This window comes from Chamaea fasciata, unplaced genomic scaffold (assembly GCF_029207755.1).
Source record: "Chamaea fasciata isolate MVZ Bird 193981 ecotype frontalis unplaced genomic scaffold, bChaFas1.0.hap1 SCAF_1, whole genome shotgun sequence".
NCBI classification, from domain to species: domain Eukaryota; kingdom Metazoa; phylum Chordata; class Aves; order Passeriformes; family Sylviidae; genus Chamaea; species Chamaea fasciata.
The window spans coordinates 31,449,992-31,466,675 of record NW_027094086.1 but is presented as its reverse complement, the minus strand read 5'-3'; the positions used below and the strand labels follow the sequence as shown (position 1 = coordinate 31,466,675).

The window sequence follows — 16,684 nt, the reverse complement described above, 5'->3', positions numbered from 1 at the left end:
ATTTTAGGAAGAAACTGCCTCTTGCAGTATCATTTTATATTATATGCTGACTTAGACATCCAAAGTAATATAAATGGTTCTTCTTTCTTCCACAGAAACTCCAGTTTAGTATGCCACCTGAAGACACTTTTCTTCCCCTTTAAAATCATAAAAGTTTAGCACGCTATAGACTATTACCTTAATTTACACACTGAACTAAACTCAAATTTGTGAGGATCAGCTGGAAGGAACACAGCAGGTAATACAAAGAAACCTCCTTCTGGCCTAGTCATTTTGCAGTATGAGATCTTTCATTCCTATAACACTGTTCTTTGCAGACAAAGATATAAAACAATACTCCTGGTATTCAGGATGGTATATTGAAATGTAAAGAATCCTCTCTTGGTTATTAGATCTTGCACACTACAAATACAGCAGTCACAGTGTCTGTGAAGATCTAAGTGACCACATTACAGTTCACTTGTACAGCTGAATAAAAAATAATAATAATAAAAAATACACACACATATATATACATATTTTAAATTAAAGTCAAAAAAGTTCACCAAGGATTGCTTCATTGTATCATTGAACTTCCTGGCCAGTTTCCACAACTCAGACTTTGGGGTCAAATCTGAAGATTTCAGGCACAAAGAGAATTGGGCAGATTTGACACCTCACAGAAGAAAAAGCTGACACATCAATAGTGTACAAATATAGCAAGATTCAAAAATTACCTTCATAGAAAGTGTCACAAAATAAATGTATAGATTATTAAATTGGTTCCTTCAAATTTCTCGCAGAACTGAATATTCTGATATTCTTGAGGTTGTTGTGTATTTGTTTGTGTTGTGACAGGTAAAAGAATTATAAAACAAGGGCCTCGCAAAATCAGGCCTGCTCTGCTAAATTGCCAAAGTTAGCCTGTCACTTTTTCTAAGTAATTTGCAAGTTCCCATGTGAAAACAATCTTGATACAAAAATTTGTATCAACCTATTCTTGGATTGAAAATAACAAGAATCAGTAAAGAAAATATGTAAACAATAAGAGGATAGAGAGATTTGATAGACAAGTAGAATACCTTTTATTAACCAATAGAGTAATTGGCAAGAAAGAGATTAACCAATTAAAGATGCACACAAGGTCTGTAAAAACTGTATAAAATGAGTTGTGAAAATAAAGAATGGGCTTCTCCTGGATGAAGACAATGAAGTCTCATCTAACTTATTGCAATAGTTCGTTCCTTTGTTTTTTCTTCTTAATTTCTGTGTTACTGAGGAGAAAGTCCTTCCATTCCTGCCCATCCCAGCAGGCAGCAGGTGCTCAGAAGGTCTGAAAAACAAAAGACCCCTGATTTCAATAGGGAAATATACACATTGAAGCAAGTAGAATACGCCATGCCAGGAAATTTCTAATTCATAATAAATAGTAATACAACTACATAACATCACATTAAAACATTGAAATAAATGGTGCTTTAACAGTGATTTTTTAAAAATTTTTTACTTTAAGAAAGCAATCTCAGTTCTATGATAAACTGCTATTTATTATAGTGGCACAGGTTTATATAGTCAGACAATTACTCCTGATATAAAACCAATCCAACAGGCTTTACAGTATGTTCACTGTCTTTGCAGATATTGTACACTACATGATTCCCAGAATCTTTGATATGCATTCAGTACCATTACGTGAACCAAATATTATCCTCTTAAACTACCAGAATCCAACCTAAATGAGAAAGGTTTTAATACAGTGTTTTCTCTTCTTGTGTTTGAAATTAGTCTGTGAACTGTCTTCAACTCATTCTATTGTATAAATTGCTAGGAAAATCATGCTATCTTTCTGTGAAAGCAAGGCATGTGTGCGAGATCACAATGTCCTAGATACAAGCTACAAGGGATCTCTTTAGTCTATTTCATCCTTTTCTTCTCAAAACAAGCAGGTAACACTGCAAGAAGAGTATGTGAAATAGCCTTGCAGCTCACCAGTGCTACTTCTGGACTAATAGGAGGTGACAAGTTTTTATTTCAATGATGCTCCAAGAACTGGTAAGACAACAACCGAGGAACCTCCTATTTATGCAGAGAATAGTCTCTTGCAGTGAGCCAGTCTGTCAAGAAACATCTTCTCTGTTTTTCTCTGCCCATTTTATATTCTGTTACTTTCTCCAATCTCAACATTATGAGGGGAAAAATCTGTTTAGGAATGAGCAAGAAATTGTTGAAATATGGACTCCATTTTTTGTTGTGAAATGTCATTACATCAGGTTCCTTCCTTTAGTTCATAAATATGTTCATATCTCAGTGCAGTTCTTCCTCCAAAAGTAGTATTCCTATCCCCTAAAATAATCTTCTCAGCTCTTAAAACTCAAGACCCACTTTTGAAAATCACAATGGAGTGTCCTGATAGACAACCAGACTTAGTTAGAATGTTTTGGGACAGGCTCAGTAAAAAAAAAAAAAAACCTAGCAGTTTGCACTAACTTTGTGTTTCTTGGGAATCACATGGAATGGGCCATTGTCAGTCAGAATAACATGGATAGGACCATTTAGTCATTAAACTTTCGTGCTCTACTTAGGTAACTTAAAAATACTTCCTGAAGATCTTTGGCACTTTTCATGAAGACTGCTGGCTTTAATATATTTATTTATGTGTGTATGTATGTATTTATTTTTTTTTAATAAAAGCAGCAGAAGCCATTTTTCCTGCTGTCCTAGTTCTGGAGAACTTTTCTTGCTGTTTGTGTAAATATATTCACATTCTAGTGTGGTTAGTATTAGTCTATGAATTAAGTCTTTTACTTGTGGTCTTTTGTCTGTAAAATGTATTTAATTTTAAATTAAAGCATGACCCAAACAATACTTGAGACTAAACTGAAATGTGCTATAAAATATGTATATTGATTTTTGCCAAACGTAATCTTTTTTGATAAAAATAACCTTTGATCCATAGTCAGTGCACTAAAACATAGCTTTCCTGACTTTGATCATACAAAGACATAGAGAAGATGTCAGACATGAAATAAATAAGTGAGAAGTGTAGAAAAATGAATGAGGTGACATAGCCCTGTTTGAGCTTTGTTGTCCCTGCTGTACACTATTAGAACAAGCTCTTCTTGCTAATACGATGGAACAGCCCAACAATTTTCAGGCACGAAGACTACTTGAGGGAAAATTCAATAAGTTAAGAATACCAAACTGTAATCAGACCTTGGGGAAGAAGCAGTATTGAAACACAACTTTTTTTGACAGTTTTGAGTGTAGCTCTGGTAGTCTGTTTCAAAAACTGTCAAAATGATGATAAGTGGTCTTGGGAGTCTAGTTTTGATTCTTACACCAAATAATCTGGCTGCCTTTTTGGTATTGGTGCTACTAGCAATTTAAGAAGTCTGATTTTTGAAGGAGAAAAGATGCTAAAATAGAAAAAAAGACTATGCTGAATGTAAAGTAATTACTTTTCATGACATCCTCATTGAAATCAATAGGATTGACTAATTAAGACATCTAAGCTGAAATCAATAGGATCTGACAGCTAACACCTCCCTGTAGCAATAAGCCAGCATCAACAATTTTACATCTATACCGATGTTAAAATTACCCAATCCTATTTTCTTTGCTGTTCAGGAAAACATTAAGTCCTAAATAGCAAAGCCATTCCTACCTAATATGCTTCCCACGTTCCAAAATAAAAGCTGATAAAACCGCTACACCTATATACCTTCTGCTTTGTGGTGCACATTTACACCTTGTTACCAAAGAGCCTTGATTGACCTGATGCGTGGGATCTCAATCCTAAATTGACAGTCAACTATAGAAAGGCAATTAAAATACATGTCAAGGCCAGGAGCATCAAATATAGAGACAATCCAGAATAGGAAAGAAATTCCACAATGAACGCCAACATTTTTTTAAAATTCTTTCAACATCAAGTCTTTAATGGGAAAGCCTTTGGGTGGATAGTTTCCTGCCAGTGCTTCCTCTGAGGGTCTACCCTGCCTTCCCTCAAGTTTTCTATTTTCCCTTAGTAGATTTCTGATGATCTGTGCAAAATCTGTGCTATATTACCTCTGAACCTATCCTCAGTGTAAGAATAGAACAGGTTCACAGAAATCATGGCAAGTTGAGGCTTTCTGGAACTGGAAAGGAGAGAGAAACAACAGATGAATCAAAATACACTGTGTGACTTCCAGTAGACATGCAGCGTAGGTTTGTTTTTTCTACTGGTTGGGTTCTGAGTCTTGTTAAAACTTCTGTTCCTTCTAAATTTCTTGGCAGACATGATGGCCAATCATGTTTTACTTCTTTAGTTTGCAATTTGATGTTTTGACTGTTCCTCGAATCATGCTGATGAGAATGATAGTCTTCATTAAAACAAGCACAATCTATTGACATCATGCACAAAGGACCTTGAATACCGATCAGGAAAATCAAGGAGAGCAGAGCACATCCAAAATGTCTTCTGAATTATCCTATTGTCTCTAGAATTCACTTCTATTAATTTCCTGATATTTTCCCTTCCAATCATTGTTGGGTTTCTGCACAGTTTATTTTCCTCTTTAACTCAGGGCCAAATGAATATTATTGCTTTTAATATAGTTGTGCATAGCAGAGTAGAACCATGTCTTCCAACTACTAATGGTCACAGTAAACAACTGTTTGAAGACATGCTAGAAGCTTGCTGTGGACCATATGAATGTTTTCTCTTTCTCTCAACTACAGGCACATTTTTTTGGAGATGGAGTACATATTTAAGAATGCCTTCACAAGGCCTATGTGCCTCATTCATGATTTTTCATGATTTTTAGAGCTAAATCTCAGAATGATTTTTAGAGCTAAATCTCAGAAATTTTTAAGAACCCGTAGTAACAGCAAATCCTGTCCCCATTTATAACTGTAAAATAAAAAAAAAAAATCCAAAATATATTGTAAGTTGCAATCTTTCTTTTATCAAATTATCTCTTCATAATTTCTGAGCCAAAGTACTTCCATAATTTCTTGTCCTTCGAAGGATTTTGCAGATGCCTGGATATCAACAAAAAAGAGGTTACATGATTCGTGTTGGAAAAGAACTGAAGTCCACATTCCTAAGAAAGGAGTAAATCTTGATATTGGACATGTTAAAAATTTACTTTAGGCACCATTTGCTTTCCAAGAAATTTCTTAGTATCTGCATGTTGTATTTGATTTGAGAAGAATTAAGCAGCTTAAATTTGAGATGTGCTGAATATTTTATCCTGAACTGGGCTGGCAAGAACATCCTTGTCACAGTGGCTCTTCATCTTATTTATGTAATGTCTGCCACAGCTTTGTTCAACTCAATAGAGCTTTTCTATTGGATCAGGGCCCAGAGAATTTAATCAGATCTGATTATCTCACTTAAAGAAACACGGAAGCAGAAGATTGCACTCAGGTTGAAAGTTCCACCCCTCCAAGGAAACCACACTTAACCTGATTCAATGTCCTCTGAAATGTTATTCTCTGCAAATGTTTCTTCTCTGCAAGTGCCACCACGAAACCAAAAATCTTTACTATATTCTTCAGGAAATGTCAGCATTTTCTTCAAAACTGTGGCTACAAAGGAGACAAAATTACCTAAAAAGTGTGAAAAGATGGTAAAATACCTAAATTTTGATGTGGCGGGAGCCAAACTGAATTGTGGCTAATGATAAGAAATATCATAGCATGCTCTTTATGTGAGCAAAAGAATGTTTTATACACAGACCGAGAACTCAGGAGCAATGGATTCAGTTTTTCCATGTATCTTTTGGTAAATGTCTTGGCCCTGATGGACCTTGTGTTCTTCAGAATAGGCTTGAGATGGTTCTTAGGTACTGTCCTCTATATCACCGTCCATAGCCATGTGGGAGGGTACGGACAGATGGACACTTGCCCAGAAGAGACACATTGCTTAGAACTGGGGTTAATGAAGCACATATCTGAAACACAGATCTCTTGGAAACAATTTTGTTTTATTTGTGTCAACACAAGACTGAGTAAGTGCTAATATCCCTTTCCTTGGGTTGGGAAAAACTGGATTCAGATCCTTGTTCTACCTTTGTCACGGCAGTGATTGAACACAAGTACATCCATGTGATAGATGAATAGTGCTGGAAGAAAGAGGCATTCCCTTTTCCCTTACTACATCATTTATAAAGCACAGAGTAACACCAATAAGACAAATTTACACTTCAAGTGTTTTGCAATTAAGGTATTTACACGGGAACTAGCAGAGCTTAAAGGAAAATTCTTGGTCTAGTTCCAGCAGCAGCAGAACTTGAATGCAGGCCTACCTCTGTGTGAATGCTTTAGCCTTCAATTTGCTCTATGCTATTTCTGCCATTTTTTTTGCAAAAGGACAAACCCAGTTTAGGTTCATGAGTCTCATAGTGGGTTAATGGCTGGGGATTTGAATATGTGATGTCTTAAATTGTGCAATACCTCATGTTGTTACTTTTAAGAGGACAAACGTTTAAGTTTTTCTCTTTTTTCCCTTGTCTGTTAAGAATGGGACATTGCTGCTTCTCACATTCTACGAGTGTAATCATAAAATTGCAGGTAAAGGGACCATCTAAAATCAGTGCATGGATATCTAATAACACAGTAGCTCATGAAGGTAGTGAGCCAATGATTTACAAAGGCTGAAAAGAGAAACTATTTGAAAAGAAACACCTCTGGGTTATAGACTCCACTGGGTACTTCTTTTCTAGAGGTTTCAGGTGTTCAGTGTAAGAAGAGCCATAGCAGAGGTACTACAGAAAAATAATTTCAGTGTGAGAAGTGGGAAAGGATTTCTGTAACAATTAAGCATGTGGGCTTTGTAATGAAAAGGCTATTGCTAACCTCTTCTTCTATCTCTGTGATATCAAAGAAGAAGCTTCATACTTTGGATATAGTATAAATACTATAAATAAGGTAAAAAAAAAATTGCATCTGCATCCCATAAAGTATTTACATCAATTCAGTCAAATAAGAGTCTATAAGCAAAGCATTATATAGATTAAATAACAAGGTTCAGATACCCTGGTTTAAGCCTGCAGAGCTCTGATACTTCTCAGGAGAATACCTTCCATTTTAAGTGCATTATATTCATTATTCCTTTCCTCCCCCTTCTTTCTTCTTACATTTTAATTCATTTTGCAGCTTTCTCTCCATCACATGGGCTTTTATTTTCAAAATAAGCCATTTGTGCGGTATCTTTTCCAGTGCCTTTGGAAAATTTAAATATATAATGCAGCTACATTCCCTTTATCTGTCATGCAAGCAGTATCTTCAAAAAGTCTAGTGTATTTGTAAAGCAAGTGCAGCTCTCCTAGCATTCTTACTGCATCTTGTTAACTAATCCCCTTGTCACCACCTTACTTTCACTTTCTTCTGTCACAAATTAATCCATCAACAATCATGTAATTCGAATGATCTGGTTTCCTTCTTTTTCCGTGAAGTGACATTAACTCGCATTTGAGTTGTAAGAAGGGTGCATAGTTTTCACAGAACAAAATATAACCAAATCTTACTACTTTTAAATGCTACTTGAGGGCTTTGCTCGCTACCATGCAATGCTGTCAAGGATATTTAAGAACCTAGACATAGATAAAATGCAGATTGGTTAAGATGTGGAATCCAGACCTTATTGGAGCCAGTGTAAAATTTCTCACTGACTTTGCTGCCAAGGCAATGACATATCCTCTGCTGGGTGCAAGAAACTTCATTTTCTGGTATTCTGGGGAGGTGCAAATAGAGGTCCTTAGCTGTCATGTTAAACTGAGAAGGGAGAAACAAGACTGGTATTATCCCATATACAAACAAACAAACAAACAAAATCAGGAAGAAATGCCCCCAACACAACAGAACTGAGCATGTATTGCTTATGAAAATAATGCATGAAAGATTGGGGTGTCACCCGTAGCTGACTTTTAGGTTTTCTGGACTGCAACAAAGTGCAATATGCTACTAGAGGCAGAAACAGTGCAAGCAGAAACTAAACCCATGAGCAACTGCTGCCGCCTTGTTTCAAATAGGAAACAAAGGACTGTGAAAGCAATAACAAAAAAAAGAGTACAGTTTTAACAGGTAATCCCATTTTCCAGCTGACTAGAACCACTTGACTTTTGCCCTTGATTTTTACAGTGTGTCCCAAATAAACAAATGTCTTATGTAACACACACCTTGCTAAGGGCTCTTGCAGATAAAGATAGGGGACTTGTTTCCAGTTGTATTGAATTTCCTTTAGCTGTATACTCCAGTGCAAAATAATTGTAAATGTTTTTGAACTCAACTTGATAGCACTTATACGCCTCTTGCTTTTTATCATGAAGCATGTGTGACAATACGATGTAAAAGAAAACCGAGAATTAGCCCAAGATAGCAGTTTAACTACTTTTTCCCAACTGACCTACTCAAAACCTCCAAACAACTTTTATTTACAACCTTTAATTTCTTTAATGTCCTTCATCTCGTCAAGATTTTTGAAATTAAGAACTTCAAATAGTTTCACATAAAAATTACATCTTAGAACTCTGTGGAGGACTATACACCATTTGGAAAGGAGGAGACCCATAGTAAGGAAAAAAATTACTATCATGATCTCACATGAGATTGGTGAACCTCATTCAATATGGAATCCTGCATTCTCTTTTATAAAGTAACATGGAAGGCTTGTTAGCATGAAAATTTTATACATTAGAGGCTTTTTTAATGCATGCACTCCCCTCCCCTACAGACATGACCAGTTTAAAGTTTTAAAAGCTAACAAATATTTTTACTTTCATTCTTTTAATCTCCAGTAAGGAGCCTAATTTATGCACAGCTCCTCATTCATGCCAAAATTCTGCTCTTTTCAAGATCTATTGGTTTCTTGATCTCTTCAAAATTAAAATTTAGGGGACCTTTTTTTTTCTTTATTTTTTTTCAGCTAACTCTTGGAAATATCTGGAAAACTTTTACAGCCTAAATAATTTTATTTTAGGAAGAATCAACACTCAGGTAAATTCAGACTGCAAAATAGATATGTCAGGAAGTTATAAAGGTCTGAATTTGATATGATGAACACGAAAAGGGTTGTTATTGATGCTGTATTGTAATGGAGTCTGTACCAACAGTCTCCCATGCTGAGAAGGAAGACTCATGTTTTATACATATGATTCATATGATGGCAAGAAAGACACACTTTTGAAGACAGAGATGTTTTACAGTTGTGCAGTTGAGCAAGAGGGATGCAAAGAAATTTTTCTGAGAGAAAAGAACAGTGTCTGGAGTGAGGAGTTAAAAGATGTAGAGGAAGTCATTTTTCCATCTAGGACTCTCAGGTAGAGACCATGTGGTGTAAAGGATTTTGTCAAAGGTCACAGCTAATGCTGGGGTTCAACCTGGAAGCCAAACAGTGGCCTCACCCAGGGAAGGGTGAGGACACTCAGCCGTGGACAAACCTTGTGTGAAACCTCACAGCTTGCACGGGCAGCCCTCTACCCCCCAGAAGCAAGAGGTATTGTGCCTCCTTGCCTGGCAAGAACTGTTTTGAGCTATTTGCTATTTTATGGCAGAAAACTCTTCTATAATCTTCCCATGTGGGGATAGGGACTGGGCTTTTCTCAAGAGAGAGGGCTTGAATATTGCCCTCTTAAGGAGGCTCATGCAGTGGTCTTTCCTGAGTCCCCAGGGCACCACATGCAAATTATGGTCTCTGTAGGTCTCTGTAGGTCCGCAGTTTCCCTATCTGCAAACAGAGAACATTCAGTCCATGAGACTTCCATAGCCCTTGAAGACATCTGAAAATAAGCAATAGTTGAATGCAGATGACTACTAAATATTAGTGCTGTTAGAAACAGGTTATAAAAACTGTGTGGACCAGCTCCAGAGATGGGTTTGGGCACAGGGAGGAATTTGCAGATTCAAAATGGGCACACACAGCAGTTGCACACAGTGGGGCCCAACTGCTCATTATTATTTTCATGATATTTTTCTGGTTTTATAGCTTTATTTTTTTTTTATTTTGAGCACTAGCCATTAGACGTAAAGTCAATTATTGCCTGTGCATGAAAGCTATTCTTTCTCATTTGCACCTCTTTTTTATTATTATGGCAATTGAATTCTCATCATTGACCCATATTTATCCTTATCCCTATAGGATATAGACTTTTTCAGTTCTTCTCTCCATTGCTGTACTGTATTGATCAAACAGTTTGCAACCTTGTCCTTCCTTTAATGTCATTTACAAATATCTATCTGTCTAGCTTCCTATCTCTCCCAGGTAAATATTTGATGGATGCAATCTTTTCCAGTATAGCATGGAATTGCTTCTGTATTTAAATGCCACATAATACACATAAATGGATGCATAGTATGTAGAAATTCATGAAGAATCTCCCCAAAGATGTCAAGCAAACCCTATTGATAAAGACAAGTGAGAAAGAAGGGTGACGTAAAAATAGCCAAATAAATTAATAAAAAAATAAACAGAAATTTTTATATAGAGAGTAATCCTAATAATTGTCTTCTTCAGCTTTCAGAACAACAACAAAAAAGCCCAAGGAATAAGAAAAATCTTCCCCTTTGTTGGAGAACACATATTTTTTTCCTTTTCTCTTTAAAAAGCTTGTATGGTCAAATTCAGATCACTTTTGTATTGGTGTAATACAAGCAGTTTCAGAAAAATTATTTTCAGCCTGTGGAAGTGATATAAAACCAGATCTGTAAAGCAGTGCCATTGCTTTCATTTTAACAATGTTAAAATGTTTTTTTACAAAATACAAACTGGGTTCTAAGACCAAAATCTGATAAGACTCTGCTTTTACAAAGGAAGAACTTTTGTGTCACAGGAAGACAATTTTTATACAGTTTGTGAAAAGTAAAGAGTTTCATTTGCAATATAGAGTGTACCAGCCTCTCAAAGAAAAATGGATTATTAGTCCTTTAAAAAGAATATAGAATTTTGAGAAAACTTTACCAAAGAAATGAAATAAATGAAGGCTTGTAAGAGCTTTTCCAATTTTCAGTTTGCTTATATATTTATATATATTCCTACATGTTTATATAAAAGTACTCATGTATCTAATTATACAATTATATAATTAAATAAATATTTTCTATTTTGGTAATTATGTTTTTTTGGACCTCCTGCTTTAGCTGCTAAATCAGTGTCTGGAATCTTCTTGCTACCCTTTTCAGCTTTCCATAGTGTTCCAAAAGTTGGGGTGGGCCACAAAGGGCTGCTCACAGAGGGTTAACTGCAGGATTGGGACCTTGATGCATAGTACATGTGAGCACACAAAACTCTAGTGTGTTTCCTAGCATTGAATGTGAAGATTCTGCACAAAGTATTGAGACAATTTTGCATTTTTTGTAGCCTTTTCACAGAAATCTGGAATCTAGTACCTCTCTAAGCTTGCACAGGATCCAGAGTGCTGAAAGTAGATGAGGAGTAGTGGTGTGCTCCCACCTGATGTTGGTTCAGATCATTGGAAGAATGTTGGTATAAACAAAGAGCTGCAGGCCATGTCAGAGCCCCTTTCCTCTGCTTAATCCACAGCTCAGTTAAGAAATAACACATTTTTCTTCATTCAGGACACCTTTTATCTTTCTTCTGTCTCATGTGTCTGTGGGGTGTTTTCTTTCTCCTTTCTGCTTTTGAACTGCTGCTGAATGTTGATGAGAGAGTACTTAGGCCAATCCTAGAGTTATTTTACATTTTTTTTCCCCCTTCAGGTCTGGCAATACCTGATTCCTGCATTCAAGAACACCATGTGGCTTAAATTGTCTGAATACTGGATGTTGTCCTATGATGACAGCTTTCCTCAACTCTCTTGAGGAAAAAAGATGCTTTAGAAGAGAAAACAGAAATGTTTCTCAGTGAATTTTGCAACAGAACAAAAATCCTCTATCTTCTCTGCCTTGTGAGCAAAAATCACAGGACGGAGTCATACTGGAGAGGAGAGAAATCAGAAGTTCAGCGCTGGTGTTCTGGGTCAGTAGGTTCCAAATGTACACTTACTTTTACATCTGTTGCTCTGATTTATAGACAAGGTGGAGGTTAACTGTTTTCTGTTTTCCTTTTGCTACAACTTCCTCTGAGCTCAGAGCATATGCTTTCTTGATAGTATTTAAAAAGAACCCTTAGGCTAGTTTTTTTAGGCCGGAGATATTTGCCTCAACCTGGTGAAAAGCCCCATTTTACAATTGCATCTACCATGCTTGTTAAAAAGCCAAGAAACAATTTCTGCTCAGTTCTGTTTTCTGGGATCTAGCTGCATTTTAAGTGGCAGTGGTTAAAAACAAATATGTGCCCCAAAATCTTGTTCCCTCCCACTGTAGCTGTGACTGCTGGGGGTGCTTGATAGTTGATGATTTTCTGTGCTGGTTTGTGCTAGAGAGGTGAAAATATTAAAGCCAGCTCTGCAGAATGGGAGCAAATGAGGTATAGATAGCCTGATAGAAAAATGTCAAGAGAAAATTTTCCGAGACCAAGGGAACTACAGGGAGTCTTGTACCAGGTAGGTGAGATTTAGCTAGCACAGGGGCAGGCACAAACCCTTGCTTCTGTCCTGCATTGATGCACTTCTGCCACAGGTTGGGCAGGCATAGAAAAAATAGTTGCCATTCTCTGCACCATGGGAAAAGTCCTGACAGGCTTACACCATAGAGAAACCTTTTCAGAAAGCTGTTGAAAAAAATGGTATATAGGAGTGAGACTTTCCCAAAGCTTCGAGGAAATGTGCTGGTGCCAGTCAGGAGGGGAAAATATTTGCCCAAGGGTTTTGTTCCAGGGCAGATTCCCTGATGTAGCTTAATCAGTAGAACAAAAAGTCTTTTGTGGACTACTTATGTGCACCCTTAATAGGATGTATGCAAATCCATTGGGCTTAATGGCACTATTTGTGTATGTAAAGGTGGACACCAGTTCTTTAGGCTTCCCAGCCAAGCCATTTTGTTGTCAGTTCAACAGAAAAAGAAAATCATCTCCCCCAGCTCTTACCTTGGCTGCAGTTGCAGCAGTACTGGTAGGAAAAATCTGAAATGAAAAAATAATATTGAATACTTATAATGAAAAAGATTCAGACTTTGTTGCCAAACATATTCATAGACAACAATAATTCCCAGGGGATTTTATTTTGGTGACTTTTTAAGAAGCTCAAATCTTAAAAAAGCTTGCAGTAATTATGAACAGAAAAAACTTGCTGCAATTTGGGATTTGCATGGCCATTGAAAAACAAGCCATGGTCAAAATCAGGGGAACACTTACAGATTGCAAAAATTTTCCACTGAGTTCAGTCCTTTGAGGTAATGCATTTCAAAAATATTGCCTTGTATGAGCAATGATGGCTCGAGGAATACAGTTCACAGAGAGAAATACCAAAATGTTCTGTATTGCAAAGCAGGCAGCAACAAACATTTCTCTGTAGGAATGTGTAAAAATGCAGTGATCTGTCTTGTAATGGATATCTGTCTATGAGGTAATTCTACTATCTCGCAATTACATGCCTGAAGACATTAATAGCATAAAGCATATTTTTAAAGTAATTGGTAAACCTATTAATTTCCATATCTCCATGTTTTTGTCATTTACCATGAAATACTTAACTGTCTTTTGCATTGTTTCAAAAGACGTGTCCATATTTAAATAGAAACTTCCTTTCATTGCCCATGCTGAATGTTTCATTTTATCTGTATGAGAAATGTGAAACTAGGGAATTAATAATTATTTCACTTGGAAAGGTATGAAGCAAATTCCATTGCCTTTGTCTGATTAGAATCTTCCCTGCTGGTTTAATTAAAAATGGCCATGTGACAAGCAAAGAAAGCATCTCTCCTTTGGGGTGGAGGGGGGAGGAAGGAATAGTATTGTATTTTCTGGTAAACAGTGAATCCTGAAGCCCCAGAGTTGTAAAATTTAAATGCTTAATGCAAATGAAAAATGCAGACTCAGGTCAGCTATAGACAAATGTCACTAGACTGGATGGAAAATGCACTGCAGGCAGAAAAGATGACATTTATCAGTCATCCATACATCAGTAACTAAAACAATTTTAGGGTTGTCTAGACAGGCATCTATTATTCCTTAAATTTAAAAGCTTTAGTAGAAAGACAACAGCAAATGCTCTATTTATATATTTTTTTCTTCCTAGATGAAAGAAGATAGGAAAAGGAAAAATCATAGTTTTCAAAATGAAAAGTACAAATTTGCTTTTTTTTCTCTTTGACTTCTTTAAATCTTTTTTGGCTCTCTGGGTAAAGGAGATTTTCTTGACATATTCTGAAGGCAATTTAAGTGAATTATCAGAGTGTGCACGCAATGCTGGCTGTAATTATTACAGTACAGCCCTGTAATATTGAGCTTAATTACTGTGTACAGTGTTTGGTCTTTATGTTTTCTGCTTAATTTACCCTGAATAGTTAATGTGAATTTAGTGGAATCATTATGCACCTTTTGGATTTCTTCTTCAGAAAAAAAGTATTTATATTTTCAGGAGAAACAAACTAGAATAGATACAAATATTGAAGTAAATCATTCTGGTAGATGGATCTCTTCCCTCTGTTGCTTATGTAGAGCCAGAGTTCTGCAAATATATATTGATACACTGAATTAAGATCTGTGAGTTAAGATCTGTGAACTGTCCCATTAGCTGCCACTGGAAAACTTGCAAGCTTCAATTTCAGCTAAATACTTTCACTACTGTTTTTTTTAATTTTTATTCCATATGGTAACAACTATTTTTGCAAGAATGTGCACAAAATTGCAATTATTTTCTCTACCATGCAGAGCATATACTATCGTTTTTGGAATTAATTAAATCATTTGTCTGATGAAATTTTTTATACTGCTGCTTTAAGATTAATCTTTGGATAGGCTACAATTAAGCAGAAACAGTATAGCCCAGACCATCTGCAGACTGTGCTCCATTAATACCTCTTTTGTTTTCAAACCTTGCTTTTCTTTCACCTCCTCTAGTATGAGAAAACAGTGTCAAGTTGCCTCTCTTGCAGCAGGGCTGGAGTTTTTGCTAGTCAAACCCTGGCCCTTACTGCCAGTGGCTCAGAGCCCTTCAAATGTAAGGTAAGTTCTAGAAGTCCCATGCAGAGCAGGGAAGCTGAGTAGTGGAGCAACTTGGTAAAAATACAGAAGCAAATGATGCTGCTTGCACAGTGAGCCTCAGAGTGTGCTGACTTTTGGAAAAAATTGATGCTTTTAATGGGCCACAATGGAACATGGACTGCTTGTAAGGAAGCTGCAAGAAAATTATTAAAAATTGAATAACATAAAATAAAAATTAGGGTGTTCACCTGTGAGCACGCCATCACCATTCACTGTCTTTCAGGAAAGGTGCAAAAACTCTATATATGCCTTGGAAGGGTTGGGTGCTTGGTTTGGATTTGTTCTGTTTTTTCCTGCCTACAGCTCTTCCAAAGTTCCTACCTTCTCTGTCTGCTGGGAAGAGGTGATATATTTGTACGATACCATGGTTCTCATATTTTGTCAACTTGGGAATGTCAGGCAAAGAGATATCAAAATCTGAGATGCAGTGGGATTTTAGTAACCATACCCTGGAATCCCTCATGTCTAGCTGTATGAACAATACCAACATGTGAGTATCTGGAAAGAACTTTAAAACAATAATATATATTACTGAAGCACAAATGAATACTGAAATAAAGTATGGACACAGTAAGTTCCCATATATTTAATCTGGTAGAAGTCATAGGACCTCATCATTTCATCAATGTGTCTAAAGGGTGGGAGTAAAGAGGATGGATCCAGGCTCTTCTTGGTGGTGCTGAGCAACAGGACAAGAGGCAAATGGGCAGAAACTGATGCATGGGAAGTTCCACCTCAATATGAGAAAAAACGTCTTCACTGTGCAGGTGACCAAGCATTGGAACAGCTTGCCCAGAGAGGTTGTAGAGTGTCCTTCACTGGAGATATTCAAGAATGACCTGGATACCATTGTGCTCCAGGATGACCCCGCTTGAAGCAGGGATGTTGGACCAGCAGAACCACTGTGGTCGCTTTTAATCTTACCCAGTCTGTGATTCTGTGAAAATTCTGAATGAATATGAAAATTCAGACTCCTTTTGATTACAAACATATATAATTCTGGCAGCTTTATCTCTTATTTAGACGGATGATCCTGAATTAGAGGGTGCTGCTCTCTGAGAGAGCTGCCTCACCTGATGAACAAACAGATGATAAGCCAGCCTCTCAGCTTTGATCCCGAGAACAGAGCATGTGTTCCGGTTGCAAAGGGCCGCCGCACGGCGGGTTCCCGCCGGGAGCAGCGGGAGGCTGCGGCGGGGTCGGTGCTGCCGCGGCCGCGCCGCCCCCGCTGCCCCCGGGCCGCGCTCCCCGGGGCCGCCGCGCCGCCCGCCCGTCGCCACTAGGTGGCGCTGCAGCAATAGGTTTCCCGCCCGCACGCTGAGGGGGTGGCAGGCCCGAGCCGCGCCGGAAGGCCGCGTTCGGCTGAACAATTCAAATGTATTCCTGTTAATTTGTATTTGATAAAGGTTCGGGAGTCTTTTGTTGCGTGTCTAGTCAGCCTGCGTGTTACACTCGGAGCGTTTGCAAATTCTCTGTTTGATTGTGAGCCTTACTGTGAATTTTTATGTGGCTGTGTACCTGCGCGTATTTATTTGTACATGTGCGGGTGCGGGTGCGTGTGCGTGTGTGTCTGCATTTGCAGGGTGAGTATATAAAAGGCAGGAAGAAAAATCCTTGTCT

At 37.4% G+C, this 16,684-nt stretch overlaps 1 long non-coding RNA gene across 1 annotated transcript in view; it reads right to left on the bottom strand.

Annotated features, from left to right (window-relative positions):
* Positions 1-1,301: 1,301 nt before the first annotated feature.
* LOC136301756 (uncharacterized) overlaps positions 1,302-16,684 on the bottom strand; it is a 22,574-nt gene continuing 7,191 nt past the window's right edge. The window contains exons 2-3 of the long non-coding RNA XR_010723937.1: positions 12,947-12,982; positions 1,302-1,312 (exon numbers count right to left, since the gene is read on the bottom strand). This is a non-coding gene — a long non-coding RNA (uncharacterized lncRNA). The remainder of the gene's footprint in view (positions 1,313-12,946; positions 12,983-16,684) is intronic.